This window comes from Etheostoma spectabile, chromosome 8 (assembly GCF_008692095.1).
Source record: "Etheostoma spectabile isolate EspeVRDwgs_2016 chromosome 8, UIUC_Espe_1.0, whole genome shotgun sequence".
Lineage (NCBI taxonomy): Eukaryota > Metazoa > Chordata > Actinopteri > Perciformes > Percidae > Etheostoma > Etheostoma spectabile.
Window position 1 is genome coordinate 29,696,697 of NC_045740.1, and position 5,413 is coordinate 29,702,109.

General features: G+C 43.5%; 1 protein-coding gene across 2 annotated transcripts in view; it reads right to left on the reverse strand.

The window, feature by feature from the left end:
• LOC116694497 (leucine-rich repeat-containing protein 3B) overlaps window positions 1-3,925 on the reverse strand; it is a 26,211-nt gene extending 22,286 nt beyond the window's left edge. Inside the window, exon 1 of one of the 2 annotated variants that reach the window (XM_032524220.1) lies at window positions 3,741-3,925. The gene's annotated coding sequence lies outside the window, so the exon portion shown is untranslated. Of the gene's footprint in view, window positions 1-3,722 lie in introns of both variants that reach the window. The other variant, XM_032524219.1, reaches the window with a different exon arrangement.
• Between the last annotated feature and the right edge of the window lie 1,488 nt (window positions 3,926-5,413).

Below are 5,413 nucleotides of genomic sequence, written 5' to 3' on the forward strand. Positions count from 1 at the left end.
AATCTAATCTGGACAACCACCGGGACTCCTTTACACACTCTGTGTGAGCATGCTTTAATCTGTAGGTTTTTGGCATGGTCAAAATAAAGAGATTTCATACATCTATGCATAGTTTGCATACAGTTTGCTGATTAGCAGACCATGCTTCTCCATTTCCCTCTGTCTTCTGCGTGTCTTTGTACTTTTGGATTATTTAAATGACTAACAAATTATTAATACTACGCACACAGCATATTCAACATCATGTTAAATGATAATGTATTTCCTTTGTATTCCCTACAATATCCACTCATATCAACTATACAGCATGATTAACACTTCTACTGTTATACGGGGGGCTTTACATTTCAATTCAAGTTTTTTTTAACAATGTTTTCCTCCTTTAATAGCTCATATTATTGCATTGTGTCAACAGTTATCTTCATTTAATATTTTATGTGGATTTTTCTTACCGGGGTGCAAATGTTCCATCAGAACACGTTCCCTCCCGAGACTATTTAGCAAAGCACTGGGTCTGGAGCTTAGCCCCGCCCAAGACCATTGTGATTGGTTTAAAGAGATGCCAATAAACCAGAGTGTTTTTTTTTTCTCTTATCCCAGAATTCATAGGGCTTTCCCACAGCCTGTTCAAGTAGGATTTGGCATCGTGAATCACTTCCTACTTGGAATCGTTCCAAGGGGAAGCAGTAGCTCAGTGCGTAGGGTTGGGAGCCGGAGGGTTGTCGGTTCAAGTCCCCGTACGGACTAAAGTACGGAGTGTGGATTGGCAGTTGGAGAGATGCCACTTCACCTCCTGGGCACAACCAAGGTGCCCTTGAGCAAGGCACCGTAGTAATAATAATAATAATACATTTTATTTATAATGCCCTTTACATTTCAAATGAAATCTCAAAGGGGCTACAGGTAGGTAAGGAGTTAAAACAGTTTCAAGAATATAACAAAATCAAAGCAATAATAAAACACCATAGACTAAAATTCAAAAGACTAAAACTGTACCCCCCCCCCCCCCCCCCCCCCCAACCGCTCAGGGCAAGGGCGCTGGTCTAGCTGGCAGCACCCCCACTCTGACATCTCTCCATTTGGGCATCGTGATTAGGTCCTGAGCATGTGTGTGTATTTCAGGCCTGTGTGTAGTGATTACTAACAAATTACTGTAAATTGCAATTTCCCCACAATAAACTGTATAAATTGTAAATAAAATTCCACGACACAAAGGCTTCTGGGATCATACTTGCCGAGAACCTAGACGGGGGTCTGTTTCATAGACTCCTGCATTAGGCCTGGTTATGGTCTCCTCGTGACAGCCTACCTGCCATGTAACAAACATGTAACGTAACATAACTACTACGATAACAGGACACGTATTGGTATGTGATATCCATCGGTAATGTAGCCTATGAATTTCTATGTACACACTCATCTAAGATGCAGGAGCAGTTATACACGCCTTAGACTGGAGCCTGGGTCAGTAGTCTGGTGCGGGGTCTCCTCGTGACAGCCTAGCTGCCGTGCAGCCTGCAACATTCACAACATCTAACTCAACATAACTACAAAGGTAGCATGACTGCATGTGTATGTGTGAAGTGCCGTGAACCCAATCATCTAAGATGCACTAGAAACAAGGCTTGGTTAATAACTCAAACCTGCTGAGAACCAAGACACCGTTTGATTCCATTTTTCCATTAACGGTACCAGCTCAACTCGCCTCGGCTCGACTCCCCCGCGGTGCCCCGTCCTCCTCTTCATCGCAGACTAGTACCGCCTCATGCGTGAGTACGAGCGTGGCTGGTCGTCATAGCAGCAAACTGCCGTGACCTAACGCCTCACACGCACAGAACGTGGAAGGTGTGTTGGATTCTCGGCGTGTTGCCACAGCCGGAAGGCAAATGAGTCTCTAATGAACCTGGAGGCAGCAAAAAAAAAAACACTGGAGGAAAATGACGGGTTTGACCAGGAGACCGCACCCCCCCCGCCCCCATCTGTCGCTAGCAATGAGGACGCAGTGATTAGTGATGATTCCCTCCGACCGATCAGCAGGTTTTCACGTCACCTTTTGGTGTCTCCTCAGCTCGCTTGGAACCTCGAATGAGGTAGTGCTACAAAAAGTACCTGTTAGCAGGTACCAGGGACTTGTTTCGTAGTTTTTCGAGTGGAGTCGAGTGGACACCATGCAGTGGAAAAACGCCGTAAAACTCGAGTGGTTGCACGGTTTCCATTCGACCTCGTTCAGTAGCCCGGAGCGCCGTCTCCAATCCACAAAACTCTTCAACAACTCTTTCTGGCTTCAGGGCTCGTGGTAGTCCAGGTCCTCATTGACTCTACCACCACTCCAGTGGAGGAGCTAATGAGGTACTCAGGAGTGAGTCGGTTCTTTGACGTATGGCACTCGAGTCTCAGCTCAGTGACCCGTCGGGTTGATTAACCGGCTCTATGACTAGGCTACATGCACTATGTTGCACGAGGGACTCAGTTCCCTAAATCCAGTTTTTTTTCAAGCCAAGCATCCCCAACTTCCCCATAGCTGAAGATTAAAATCTGTTTGATCAAAATAATCCTGATTAGGATTTAATGTGTTTCCATAATCAAGGAACCATGAACTGTAGAGGAGTTTACCTCGTGCGTCAGTCTTGACAATGTGACAGGATGTGTATGGAATAATCAAATAGGAATCAACACCGTGCACCCTCTGACCGGGATGCACCTGGGTCCTCATGGACAGCCGGGATACACCGAGAATCCCTGAAGAATCCAGCTGTTGCCTCACATGTGGAACAACTCCGTGTCTATTAACACAACTATTAAACTGCCGCATGCATTTGAGTTAAAGCTCTGCCATAGACACAGGTTATAGCTACATTTGTAAATACAGTTTCTTGTTACTATGACGTGGACAAACCGCAGCAGATTACTCAACAATTAGCTTTCCAAACACAGACGTCATGTTATCAGCGTCTCCTGTCCAATAAAACCGAGCGTTGCTTGAACGGTGGCCCCGATACGCCTCATGAATGGAAAGAACGTCACGCAAAAGTCCATTTAAAAATTAGTTATTTTGAAATATATTCATTTTTACTGACAAGCAACAGTGAGATGTCTTGTCAAAAAAAATGAATTCTGAATCTACATGGGAGACATTACAATTCGGCATGCACAGAACACACACAGTAATAAATATTTCCCTAGCAATTTAACTTTTAGAAATGGTTCGCATTGGTTGCTACCGGCCTCCTGTTGGGAAAAGATGGAAAGAAACTGCTGGCGAAACAGGAATGAAGTTGGAATTTAGCAAGAAATAAAGATGTGATTGTAGTTTCTTTGAATGCCGAATGTCTGTGTAGCCTTTGAAGACTAGATTACATTATTTAGTTTTTTTATGTATTGCGCTATTTCGATAACAACCAAACCAAACATTAAATCGCATTCTTTTCAAATGGGGGCTGGCATGACGTTGCCCGTGAAAACATCACGCATCAGCCTACCTGAACTGCCGACACCGTATCAAAGCTTAATGGGGTCTATTTGTGACAACAACAAAAAAAAACACAATGCAAAATACCAAGCACAGGCCTACCCATTTATAATCATCCAATATGTACATTACAGATCAAATATATATTCAAAAGCAATTTCTCCTAATAAAAATGTATTAAAGGCAGCGACCATTGCAGAGGACAGACAGAGCAGACAGGCATAAGAGCAACAGGCGACACAAGTCTCCTCACCTGCAGACAAAGCCATACCTGCTGGGGGGGAAGCTGCGGTTATATGATCCGGAGCAGCCGGGACAGGCTGAGGGAAGCCCGCATGCTCACTATCCGCTCACTGACACGCACAAGTCGCAGTGTGAATTCGCATATTTACTTATGAAGTATGAAACGCTGCACAGGAGTGAACCGGGAGAAAGGGAGGGGTTCTCTGTGTGAAGTGACCGCGTGACAAAGACACCACGTCCGGTCTCCACTTTCAGTGTAAAACCGTCCCCGGAACCTGCAGAATATGCCATCATATTTAATGTTATTCCTGCAAGTCCTCTTCCATATTTAATGAAGAAATTGATATTGTGTTTTGTAGTAACAAACATTAAAGAAATGTGTTGGGCTGTGCCATACTTTCTACAGCAAATTCTTTTATTTTGAGTGATTTGCAGTGGAAAAACACATGAACTATACTCAAAAATATTGGATTACTAACAAGGTCAAAAAAGATTTTTCATAGAATTTACCAGGCCAAAAAGTGTGAACATTGATTATAATTGGGATTTTTGTAAATTGGGAAAAAAAACTATATTTCATTTCTTTTATCAGGTACATTTGCATTCTGGGAAGATGTGGAACATTTTATTAACTGAAAGCCTGGTATGAGTATTTCAATTCATGTATTTGATGTCATGTTATGAATATGTATAGCTTTGTATCATACTCTGAAAATTCCACATCCACAAATCAAAATGGAGTTTATTCTCTCTGTTGGAAAGAAAAATTGACCCTGTCTTCTGAAAGTTACGCTTATGTTCTACCCAATAGATATTTTGCCAAATTTATTTGCTAAGCTACCCGAAATGAAGATGTTAAAATTAAATTAATGAGGTGTGCAGTCAAAGTCAAAGATTTTTAACCCTTGTGATGTCCTCGGGTCAAATTGACCCATTTCTAAGGGTTTTTTATCAAAAATATGGATTTGTTGCCCTTATGTTGTCTTCATGTTGTCTTCATGTTGTCCTCATGTTGTCTTCATGTTGTCTTCATGTTGTCCTCATGTTGTCTTCATGTTGTCTTCATGTTGTCCCCAAGTTGTCCTCATGTTGCCCTCATGTTGTCTTCATGTTGTCTTCATGTTGTCCCCATGTTGTCCTCATGTTGCCTCATGTGTCTTCATGTTGTCCTCATGTTGCCCTCATGTTGTCCCATGTTGCCCTCATGTTGCCATTCCTCACTTGCGCCCTCATATTGTCCTCATGTTGCCTCATGTCGCCCTCATATTGTCCTCATGTTGTCCTCATGTTGCCCTATGTCGCCTCATTGTCTCATGTTGCCCTCATGGCGCCCTATGTGTCTTCATGTTGTCTCCTTGCCCTCATGTTGTCCCATGTGTCCTCATGTTGCCCTCTGTCGCCGCATATGTCCTCATGTTGCCCTCATGTCGCCCCATATTGTATATGTTCCTCATGTGCCTCTCAGTTCATGTTGTCCTCATGTTGCCCTCATGTCGCCCTCATATTGTCCTCATGTTGGCCCTACATGTCGCCCTCATATTGTCCTCATTGACCTTTTTTTTTTCCTCCACAGCACTGCGAAGGAGGGTCTGGCGAGTCCGCGCAGCATTCTGTGCCAGGAGAAAAACCTGCTTCGGTTTAATGGCATTTCTTTAAACCAATCACAATCATCAATGGGCGGGGCTAAGCGCCGGACGGAGC